Here is a 13,334-nt window from a genome sequence, read left to right on the forward strand (position 1 = left end):
TACAGGAAGGTTTGTGTCTGGTTTAAACTGCACTGCTAAAGTATCTACAAAAAGAAAAGCGTGCAGCACAGCTGAGGGATTCTCTTAATGGATATGGGAAATTTGTTTGACTTTGTTTAAAGTAAATAGCAGAAGTAAACACAAGGAAACTGTAGCATGGTGACTGTGATACTAGTATCTTAAGTACTTTATATGCTTGTTAAACAGGTAGCCAAACTTTTGAAAATGTAGTAGGACTATAGTGAAAGTCAGGCATTTAAACTGTCCATGCTGAGTAACAGTTAAGCATAATATGGAGGCTAAAAGGTGGCAACACTCACACTGCTAGGTTTGTTGTTTAAATCTAGGATGTTAAGTCTTTGCTCTTTAAATGTGATTTGTATCTGGAATGCTAACATCCTGTATTCAGTGAAAGTAATGTGGGAGTAAGCCCTAAAACAGAGAGATTAAATTAAGGTTGCTCCTTGAAATTACAGACATTCTGCACTTAAACTTAGTGGTGACTTTGTTAAAGAATTAAGCTTGTGTTGAGGAATTGTGATGGTGTATTAGTGAGAGACTAGAAAGAACATTATGTAATAAAATTTCATCAGACTGGCTGGTATGATCTATACTCTGGAAAAGTTGATACCTGTGGGGAGTTTGGAAGATAGCCTTGAGATGTGTAATAAATAAGAATCAAACTGCTAACTGATGAGTTGATTATATGAAAGAGAAGAGAATAAAGGAAGGCTACTCTAGGAGCTTAAACAGGGTAAGTGAGGCATTGTACCAATTCTACGTAACTCCAGGTCAAGACACACGAATAGGCAAACCACTGGCATACAAATCCTATAGGGACTTCAATTTCTTATAGACATAAGCACATGCTAGAGCACCAATCCCCGAGTCAGACTAGACAGTGGTCATCAGAGACCCCGTCCAAGCCTGTCCAAGACAGGTAGATCGCCACAGTATGTATCTGACAAATAGATAGTGGGCACGCAAAAATGAATGGTGTGTGCATATGTACACGCCGAGCATACATACATACCATTCGTTTCTGTCTGCCCACTATCCATTCATCAGATATGCGCATACCACCAAAACCAATGAAACAAATGGAGCAATGAATATGCATGCCTAATATTCGTTGCTCCTGAATCTGATATGTAGCACTTGGTGTAGACCATTCTGGAGAAAACATCATTTTGAATACCGTGACATGGCCAATCAAGTCATGCATGGCAAAATTTGTAGCAGATCTCAAAAAAAGCAAGCTTGCCAAGTGAGAATAATGTAAGAAATCAAGTGGAATCCATGGCATTGCAACCTGAAAGAGAAATGGACAGACTAGATTGTCATTGCACTGTGCTTCTGTGGTGGCTGTCGGAAGGCTTTCATCACCTCACAGAATAGTTTCCATTAGTAGTTTAATTAGTTTATTGGGTAATTCCAGTAATTTCCCCTTAAGTCAAGGCTTTTCTGTGTCAAAACAGGATAAAAGGAAACTATGGGAAAAATCTTGTACTTTTTAAACATTTTATATTCTGCTTTTCAGCCATTTCAAAGTAGATTAGGTACTTTCAAATAGATTAAGGGAAAAAATGGAAAAAATAAGACAACAGAGAAAAGGCACACAAAAAGAGAACATATAATTAAACAGACAGAGAGAGAGAAAGGAAGAAAGTGGACAGAGGAATAATTATTTTGCAACTTTGACAAAAGTATCATCTGGGGCCCATTCTGAAGACACTGGTCAATTACCATGAACAGTTTGATAGCATTTAGCATTTTCCAGCAGTAAATGTCTTTCTTAGAGCTTGAGGACCTTATTTCAATTGCTGAAGATCCATGATTAATTGGGAGCAAAATCAGAAATACTGAAAATCATGATATTGAACTTTAGAAATAAAAACTATTGTCTCCTCCTACCAAGTCAAATGCATTTTTCATGAGACATGCACTGATTCTGAAAATTTAAAAAAAAAAAAATGAACAAGGTAAAAATTATTTTATCCCTCTGTGGTTTTATAAATTAAGTTACATAAAGGCAAAAAGCGTCAACAGTATACTCGAACTTTTAAGAAAATTATTTATTACTTTTGTTTTAATTTCGACTGTGACTTTGTTTATAATTTTCAAATAAACTTCTGTTTGCTCTTCTATTTTAGTTTTAGATTCCATTTTTTTGGGGGGGGTTATTTTTTGTATTCTCTTTCACCTGATGTGGAAAACTGGAATATTGCACTGCATTTTCTGACTTTAATCAATTTTGTCTATGTTTACTGTTATAATTCAACAGAAAAAGAATGAGCAGGAACATCTCCTGAGTTCATCCCTGTTTTCTTTTTATCGGTGTGCTTCTTTCGCTGTTACATCTCTAGCTGGAGCCGGCTGAGTTTGAGAACGTGGCTGCTGGAAGAATGGAAACTGTTGCGGTCTGTAGTGCAAAATAAATTCCAAACCAAAAAAGGTATATTTAGTGAAGTGGTTGAAAAATCCAACAAAAAACCAAAACTACACAATGCTTAAGAGAACCTTATATATGATTATTCCCGGATGTCAAAAATCTGAGGGAAAAAAGACCTCAGCACCACTAATGGTGATTCAATACCAAAAACGCCAGCGCAAGCGCCCTGTATTTGTATATATTGAAACCAGATATAAATAACTGTAATTATTAAAAAGGAAACCAGTCAATTTCCAGATTTAATCCCAAAGGGGGGAAACTCTGTAGTTTATAAATCCATCTTGTTTCTTGTTGTAGTAATTTTCTGGCTCTGTCTCCTCCTCTAGCGGTATATTTAATTTGTTCCAGAATGCTGCACTTCAAATCACAAAATTTGTGTTTCATTTCAATACAGTGGTTTCCTTTTTATTAATTATTAATTATTATTTTGAGTATGGGCATTGACAATTTAAAACTCTATGTACAACTATTCAAAAGGAACAAATGTGATTGGTTAAATATCTATACAAATACAGGGCGCATGCGCTGGCGTTTTTGGTATTGAATCGCCATTTGGGCCCGCAGCAGAAAACAGGTTGGATGTTGGACGTCATGGTTCAGAAGGTATGCAATGACCTCAGAAATGTTATATTAGTAAGCTGTTGCAATCAAGTGTTGTTCAATATATATTTTCCATTCTTACAGTAACTGCCTTGATGCAGCCTCACGGCGAAACATCAGCTGATATCAGCTTGAGAATAATGAATGGATTCAATATATATCCGGCACAAATTGAATGCAATAGTCAGATAAGTTTAAAGTATTTTCATGTCCGGAAGATTTTTTTAAATTGATTTTTGAAAGAAATATCATCTTTAACTTTGAGCAACGGTATTTTCAAACATAGAATATTATGCAATTCAACGTAAGAGTTTTAAAGAAAATATAAAAAAATGGACTAAAAAAATATTTGGTTAAATAAAGGTTTTGGAGGTTGGAGGTATTTTTAAAGACCCATGATTGTAAATTACCTCTTACATGCTGAATGCAGAACAAGCATGAGGTGCTGCGGTCTTTTTTTCCTCCGATTTTTAACATCCGGTAATAATCATTTTTAAGGTTCTCTTAAGCATTGAGTTGTGAAGTTTCAGTTTTTTGTGCGAAAAATATTTACATGATTTCTGCTGGTTATAGTATGGCTTTCTATATTGTTGATAGAATTGTCTCACTGTCAATTGAGTGGCTGATAACTGCTGACAGATTGAACTGCTACATTTTGGTCTTTAATTGGGCCACCGTATCCTTAAGTTTTCCACTGAATAGGTTATCTCCCAAGCAGGGAAGATTGGCCAGTTTGTCATGCACATTTTCTCTGATTGAACTAGAGCAGAGCCAGGCTATCCCAGCAGCTAAAGAAGTTACCAAAGTTCAAGAAGATGTCTCGAAGGATTCATATACTGCCCTGAGTAGGTGACATAGACCTTCCTGTATATCATAGAATGGCTGAGGTGTAATCGGTTGGCCTGATTCAGAACGTAGAAATGGTTTCAGTAACTGTAAGGCTTTGTATAGATACTGCACCATATAAAAACTGGTCCTGCTGTATTCTTGATGCTAACATGGCACTCTGGAAAGTTTTCTTGGCATATTCATCTAGGGTTTTATGCTCTTTCAAAGGCAGACTAGAAGCATACAGTCTAGATTTCTTTGCACGCTTTGTTGCCGACTCAACGACAACTGATTGGTGGGGAAGTTGAACAAAGACATATGTGGCTGATTTTTATAGTCTGAATTTGAAATCTAACTTCCTGGAAACTGGAAGAATGGAGTGAGAGGACTCCCACATCTTGGTCAAAACTAAATCCAGTAGCTTATGTGATGGTGGTGCTGTTGGTTCAGCTGGTACATCTAGAATTTGTAGTATCCCAAATACTTCCTCTCAAGGGTCAGGAATTCTATGGACCTCCATTTTTTCTACAAACTTTGAATATGTGAGATCCTCCGGAGGACAGGAATGGTCTGGAGGCTCCTCCAATGGGTCAGAGGGAATTTCCATTGAACTGTCCAGGGAATGATCCAGTGGAGAGCCTTGGATGCTGACTAGAGGAAAATATTGAACTATATCTGGCTGTTCCTCTGAAATCAGACAGGGATGCTCCCTAGGAGAAGGAGGAATAGTTGATGTATCTGCATCTCCCCCTAGACCTGAAAGATGCGGAGGAGAAAACTGTGGATGCAACACTGAAAAAAGATCTTTTATGGTAGATCTGGTCCATGGCCAGTTGTGAATGAATGGCCTGTAGAGTTTTACCAGATTTTGAATGGTGCCACTCCTCTTGAGGGGAATGGGAATATTTACCCCAAGGATGCACCTTAGTGGATAAAATCTCTATAGGTAGTTACGGCTTCCAGGATGCTCGCTACCGATCAGGAGGTCTAACTTTGCGTGAGAGCTCTTCCTGAAGTACGGGTCACTGTTGGTATGAGAGGGAAGATAGTCCTAAACACACTGGCAATAAAGTTGATTGAGAACTAATTGATACAGGGAGAGGTGAGACTCAGGAAGGTTGAAATAGAATATCCTGGAAAGGATCTTGGATTGGAGACCTGTGCTTATGTCTACTTGATTCAACTCTGTCAGTCAAGTGCTTGATTATTTTGTGATGCATGCGTCAATGAATATTTTGTGTGCATTGATACTGCATCAGGTTTAATGTGGCTAGTCTGCATCAATACACAGTGCTTGGTGGGATGTGGCACATATTGATCTGTTAACTTGTGTGTCATGGCCTGTGCAGATGCGCTGTGCATCGAGGCTGGCGTTGGGCTGGGGGCATAACTCCTGCAATAAAGGTAGGGGGGGGGATTTAGATAGGGCAGGGGGGTGGATTAGATAGGGTATGGGAGGGGAAGGTGGGGGGAGCGAAAGGAAAGTTCCCTCTGAGGCCGCCCTGATTTTGGAGCGGCCTCGGAGGGAATGGGGAAAGCCATTGGGCCTCCCCTACAGCTTGGCGCGCGCAAGGTGCACAAGTGTGCTGCACCCCCTTGTGCATGCCAACCCCCGGATTTTATAACATGCGCAAGGCAGCGCACTCATGTTATAAAATGGGGTGTACGTTTGTGCGCGCCGGGTAGCGAGCACAAATGTCCCCCGCGTGTAAGATTAAAAATCTGCCCCAATGCTAATATTGTTTATCTAAATCTCAACTATGCTAAAGGCAGAGGATAAAGCACCTACAGGGATATTCATGGTGACCTTTACTAAAAAATTTGTTTTCAGAATTGGTTAAAGCGGTAAAGAAGAGAGTTTCATAGCTAAGCAGCAGTATGTGAAACTGGGTTTTATTCTGCTTGTATGGTTGCCTGGTACCTGCTCTTCATTGTAGAGCACATTATCTGCTTCATTTTAGTCTCTCCTCCCTTAATTAGCCTTTTTTGGATATTTGCCTGCATCAAATAACATCATTCACATCTTAATAGGGGAACAGGGAGCCTACTTAGTATGCTCCGAATGCTGATAACACAATGAGTGGCCAAAAAAAACTATTGTTCATATTTTAGAGAAATTCAGCATTATTCTTATATTTTGCATACCGTTCAGGCACATAGATCACAACTAAAGGAAATAAACTGAGAATTTTAAGCTTCTAATAAAAATGCATCTCTCCTCTCTCTATCTCTCTTGGAAAATTATCCTATCATGCCTCTCCTTTCCAACAAATTTTAGGAAAAAAGCTTTCCTGTCTAAATTTTATCTAGCTTTAATATCCCTAAATGTTTTAGACACACACAAATCAAATGAATCATGCTCTTAAATATCTCATATTAGTTTTCTTATTTCCCACTCTTGTTCTTTTTGCTTCTCATTCCACATCCCTTGCACATGGTACAACTTTGATTGTAAGCCCCTTTGGGCAAGAAACTAAATACACTACCTGAACTGTAACTCACCTTAAGCTTGGATTTGGAAAGGGTGAGTCATTAAATCTAAAATCCAAATGGAGAAATTACTACTACAGACGGTTAAGGAAACACAGATGCAAACAGTGTGTGGTGACTTGCAAAGAGAGAGACTACGTGAATGAAAAAATGAGGTTGCAAATAGGTCGGACCCCAATAAAGGGATAATACTAACTAATGCTATGGTGAAGGAAAATAAACAACTAAATAACCTGTACTTATAAAAGAGAAAATATATTAAGAACATAAGAAAATGCCATACTGGGTCAGACCAAGGGTCCATCAAGCCCAGCATCCTGTTTCCAACAGTGGCCAATCCAGGCCATAAGAACCTGGCAAGTACCCAAATATAAATAGATAACACGGAGGCATACAAAATACCTTCATAGACATGGTCAAAGATACAGAGTTTCAAAGTTAATGTACAGGTGATTTAAGGAAACACATGTATGACAGGCTGCAAAGTCAAACAGTGAGCAGCTAAAGACTGCAAGTGAGCAAAATAATACGAGACAGGAACACGATTGGTAGAAAGCATCCTTTTACAAAAACGCTGTCCAGCGTGAAGTTCTGTCGACTGTACCCACTGTAATCTGCAGGCTTAAAACCTGTAAAACGCACCAAAACAAGAGGGCGGGATGAATGTGATGATGAAAGCAGACAGCCGCGATAAGCAGACACAGTGTCGGCACCCACAGAACAAAACCATAAAGACAAGCGGCAACAGACAAAAAAAAAATGGTTTTAAAGTCATAAAAATTTGACTAGCAGAAAAATGAAAAAAAAAGGGACAAGAAAATGAAAAAAATTGTATCAGGAAAACCAGACACACCTTATGAGATGGCCAAACAAGATAACTAGTGTAACTAGTAAAAACAAAGTGATGGCAAGCTAATGAAATAGTGTGGACATGAAACAGAAACAGTAATTAAAGAACAAATTAGTGAAAAAAATTGGTTGGAAAAATAATAGATGGACTCACAGGGGATACAGAAAGAAAAAGAAAAATGAAACTGATATAAGTAATGAAAAATACATAGGGAATGTAAAAACATTGTAAGGAAAATACATGAATCAAAGAAACAGCAGATAAATATGTTTGTATATATAACATGATAAGGAAACATAAGGGTAAATGTGGATACATCAAAGCATAAATATATACATAATATTCATAAAGCATGAGTAGAAGTAACCAAAAAGGGAGAAGAAAAGGAACTGAATTATCAGTAAAACACAGATCATTCAATTTCTTTGTTGAGGCCAACGGGATGGAGTGAGCCTAATTCAAAGATCCAACGTTGTTCCCAACGCACCAGCCAGTTATAAAAATCACCTCCATGGAGGGATACGGGGAAGATTTCAATCACCAAAAATTATAGATCGGAAATAAGGTGTGAGACAGCAATCCAGTGATCAACTAGCGGTGCTTCACTTTTAGAAAGTTGAATGCAGGAGCAATGATCTATGATTCTTGTTTTAATTTTCCTAATGGTTTTACCAACGTAGATCATAGGGCAAGGACAAGTGATGATATTAGTGATGGGAGCCACAATAGCCCCAGATGTTGCCTGTGTTTACATTTCCGAAATTGAAGCTGAATGGATCTATGACAACATATTACATCAATTCATTCCAATTTGGCTTCATTTTATTGACGATGTCTTCCTTATATGGACTGGCATGGATATCCAATTCTTCATATTTTTTGGCTGGTTAACCACCTGTGATACCAATTTTCAGTTTTCATATGTCATCCACCCAGCCACAATATCCCTGTTGGACATAACCATTACAGTTAACGATGGCTCACTTTCAACTTCCATTTTCCGCAAACCCAATGACCGTAACACCTTGTTACGTTATGTTAGTATCCATCCCCTCATGCTTAGAGACAACATTCCCAACTGGCCAATTTTTAAGATTATGTAGACTATGTAGCTCACGCTCTGATTATATCTCACAAGCTTTTGCCATGAACCCACACTTCCTAGACAAAGAATACCCACCACATATTATTAAAAGAGCATATAAATGTGCCCTTCATGTTAACAGAGACCTTCTATTCTTACTAAGCATCTCAGATTCTATGGACAGACTGATATGCATACTCCCTTCCTCTAGTTGCATTGGGAAAGTTTGTGCTAGCATTAAACGCCATTGGTCAGTGTTATCACCACATCCTATTTTTTGTGAACCTCCGAGGTTCGCATTTCGGAGAAGAAGGAACCTTTGTGGCATACTCATCCATGCAGACATATGCGATAAGCCCTTTTAAGCCACTTCACCATCTGGCCACACAATCAACGAGGGCTAGTCTGAGAAACTAATAAGCATGGGCATAAGGGGGAATTGGATTCAAACAGCAACCAATGAATGCCCTGACTTTTATAGTTTTGGAACACTGATAACCATAGGGTAACCTACATGGCACAGCACACACTACCATAAGCTTACTGGGCAGACTGAATGGACCATGTGGTCCTTTTCTGCCATCATTTCTATGTGTCTGTGTTTCTATATGTTAAATCAGAATTCCACCCAGCAGCTAGATCAGGTTCAAGGAAGGGGTTTAATGCCCTATATGGAAGGTTCACAATTTCATAGCGATAGTCTATTAAACGCCCTGTTTTAATGTAATGCCTGATTATTAATGTTCTGCTGTTATATTTATATTTTTTAATGTAATATTTATTTATTTTAATGTAATGCCTGTTTACTAATGTTTTGCTGTTATATTTATTTTATTTTTGTTTTATAACATGCCTTGTTGTAATGTAACGCCTTAGCCGCGATTGTTCTGTTTTTAATGGAAACCGATTTGATTTGATATTTTTTATCAAGAATGTCGGTATAAAAGAATTTTAAATAAATAAATAAATTTCAGGAAAATGATACTTATCACAGTTCATTTTCTTCGATTGAATCTGAAAATTGACAAGTGTGTTTCAATGGAGTGACTGGCATCTCCCATGCCACTCTGCCTTGCTGCTATATCCCTCCTCCTACGTCTTGGGAGTCTTTGTGCCTCTCAGCCTTGCTGCCTTGCACAGACTTTATACCTTGGAGTTCTTTTTGCCACTATGCCTTATTGTCATACTCTAGACCTTTCACCTTATTTATTTTTAATTTTTATATACCAAAATTCTTGTAAGAACTACAAATCACTCCGGTTTACATAAAACGATAAACTGCCCCACAGAGAGAGGGGCTTTACATAGAACCGTAGAACGATATGATTGGCTTTACATAGAACCGTAGAACAGATGGAACAATATAACTGTATGTTAATTTAACATAGTAATAAATAAATATTATAGATTAAAATAATAATAAATAAATATTATAAATACAGTTTAACTATTTAACGTAGAAATGTTGACATATTAACGCTGCAAAATAGATACAATAAAATGTGATGAGCTTTTGGACTCAAAGATTGTTGTGCAGTTGCAGGGTCCTCATAGTAGGACTTGGTGCGGTAGGACTTGAAAGACCTTGAGTTGGTCTTTCAAGTCTGGGGGAGGGGGGGGGGGGTAACTGCTTTTAACTTCTCGTGTTGTTTTGGTGTCTTGATGCAACTCTTTACGTTGTTTGAACCCTTGGGTTGGTTTTTTTTCTGCCATCTTTTCTGCTTCATTCCCTCTTCATGGTGCCTTAGGGTGCCGATGCCACTTTGCGTGCCAGTTTGACTCTTGGTGATGCCACCAATTGTTCACGTTTCTGTTGCTGGTGCCCTCTTTTGGAGCCTTGTGGTATTCTACCCCCTCTTACTGCCTCTTTACTCCTTTGATGCCATGGAGAACTTCTGCCAGTGCTATTACCCCTTTGCCCCTTTACGGAGGCTTAGGCTATTCATTCCATTCTTTGGTGCCACTGTGCCACAGTCTAGGTAGCTTGGAGTTCTTCCACCCTTCTGTTGATTTCTTCCAACAATTTCCATGAGAACTGATGAGAAAAGCCATATTCTGGAAGCCAATATAAGCTCCAATGCTCCCCCCATTGAGTTTAATGGTAAACAAAAAAAACAAAACAATCAAACAAATAAATTAATATATATTTTTTTTCATTTTGAAACTAAATAAATGAATGTGGGTCCCCACAAAATGAATGGAAGAAATGAAACACGTTTTGTTTTTTTTTTTTCTTCTGCTCATCCCTAGATATCATAACTTCCCACTGACAGTTTGCACATGGAGAATTTTGGTCTATTTTAATAGACCATGCAAATCATGGATGGATTGCTTTTCCATTAAGAAAATTAAATCAGTCCCAGAATCCACCCTGAAGCTTAATTCAAAAAGCTGGTCATTAGGAAGTTGTGTAGCCTAGGCAACAAATGTGCCCTATTTTGCACACAACCTATTATTGGTGACATGTTTTTTATGTTTCATATCTAAACTGCACTCCCACTTTAGTGTAATAAGAACTAGAATAATTATGCTTACTCTTCATAATCAGCATGCAAATCAGTTCTAGCAAAGATCACTGAAAAGCTGCAGCTTTGTGTGTTAAGCTCTGTATAGATTATGCAGTGTTCCACATTTAGCAATAAGGTTTTCTGTGGGGCAGTTACTCATACACAAACCAGGGGAATAAACTGCTGGACAGTGTATGCTGTAAATAAATAATAATAATAGGTTGAGGATCACCATCCTAAACCCTAATGTTAGCTGTGAGTTTTCCTACGGACTTGATTTATTGGCTCAGTTCATAGATGAGGGGGGTCAACAACACTTGGCCCACATGTCACTACCTGTGGCCACTACTTGGCATGTGAGAGGGCTTTTTGTCAAAACACATTACAATCCCCTAAACTCCAATTCCTTCCATGTACCTTCTTACTGCAATGGCATACTGAGAAGTTCCAGACAATCTGGCTAAAATAGAAACCGCCACCCCAAAAGGATATATTACAAAAGAAAAGGGGGAAGTCTATTAATGTAAACTGCTATTTAATATTACATATCAAAGCATTTAATATATATTTCAGAGAAAAAAAAACTTTAGTATTTTATAACAATCAAATAAATGACAAATCAAACTTATGTACAGAGGCTATCAAAAAATACTATATTCATACAAACATCATTGTAAATCAATTCACCATACCAACAATAAAAAAGATAAAATCAACATTCTCCCAAATGTACAAACAGACCCAAACCACCCCACACACACATCACATGCATTTATCCCACCATAATCAGAAAACGAAACATTTATTGAAAGCTGATATCTCTAAATCTCAAAAAATGGAGAAGCATCTCTATCCCAACATTTAAACACTTCAAACCATCTTTAACCAATCCAAGACTCCAAATCACAAGGACGCTGATACTGAATGATATTGAATGTTCTAATATTAGTTCTATATCCATGGGAGCAATGCAGGTTCTTTTGTTAGTGAAGAACAATCAAAAGTTTGAAGTCTGTTTATTCCAGATATTTCTTGCTAAACTTTCATCACACAATACTTATTTATTTAATGTATATTTCACTTTTCAGGCACATCAAAGCGGATTACAATCAGGTACTGTAGGTATTTCACCAAACCATTGGAGTATAAATTCATTGTAGCAATCCAGAACTCTTTTTTTGTTTAATCTTTAATTCTCCCTCTTCTCACAATCAGAAGAAAAGCAAATACCAAAAAAGCGCAATTCAATACAACCTTACACAACTGGAATTATTTAATTAACCAGAGACAAGAATATACTTTGAAGCCTAGTGCAGGTTTGGACAACTTAAGTCTCAAGAGCTTCATGCTTTGTTTTCAGGGTATCCTTAATGAATTTCAAGATACATATTTGCATCAGTGATGGAAGAGTATGCAAAACTATCTCATGCATATTCATTATGGATATCCTGAAAAAACAGACTTGTTTGTGTTTTTTAAAGACCAGAGTTGACCACGCTGGTCTAGTTCAAATCCCTTTGACACTCCTTGTGACCTTGATCAAGGGTGTTTTCCTACTATTGCTTCAGATACAAACTGGGGGATATATATGACTAAGCTGCAATAAGGATATAACGTGTGAAAAATACTGTTTATTGCATGATATACCCATATTGCAGCAGTACCACACAATATGAATGATATCATGCAATATTTTCCCCCAAAACTCACCCCTATTGTATTGAGCTGCTTTGTATACATAAAATTTGCAACTGCATGAAAAGCAGCTCATGTAGTAGTGCTTTATCTGCAGAAATGGTAGTCTAATGGCCCCTTTCCCACCACCCTTTACATAGATCAACCACCATGGTAGACTAGTTGCCCCTGTCCCTCACCCTCAGATGCCCCCTTTCTTTTAAAAAGTTGCCTGGTGGTCCAGTGGCAGTCTGGAGCACTCTCTAAGCGCCGGATTGGTAGACACCATTTTCCAAAATAGCACTAGCTGCCTTTACCCCATCACATAATGGGGCAAAGTTTATCCGATCCATTTTTCGAAAATGTCATTCACCATTCTGGGCTGTACCATCAGAGTACTTTTTAAAGATACGTGGGGGAGGTCATGTGATGCTGTGAGCAGGTGAGGATGCTTCTTTGTTCTGCTCTGGATGCCGTCCCCCAATATCCCCCATCATCTGCATCTGGCTCATTTTTCCTGCCTTGCATTCAGTGGGTTTATAGCTCTTCAGTCAGCGATATTTTTTGTGGTACTATGGTATGGTTATGTCAACTAGGTCAGTAAAAAAAAAAAGACAAGGAAAAAAGCCATGCGTCTGACCTAAAGATGGCAAGCGGGGTGGGGGTGGAGGATGGAAACTGAGTCCGGCTCCCCAAGCAAACTGAATATAACAGATTCGGCATCAGTGGCAATTGCCAGCCTAGATGTAAGGCTAGATCATTTGTTCCAGAAGAAGTAAATATAATACGCTGACAACATATGGTCGGAGAATGACAGAGCTAGAACAAAGAGTGTCCGATTTACAAGAT

This window comes from Rhinatrema bivittatum, chromosome 5, assembly GCF_901001135.1.
Source record: "Rhinatrema bivittatum chromosome 5, aRhiBiv1.1, whole genome shotgun sequence".
Classification (NCBI taxonomy): domain Eukaryota; kingdom Metazoa; phylum Chordata; class Amphibia; order Gymnophiona; family Rhinatrematidae; genus Rhinatrema; species Rhinatrema bivittatum.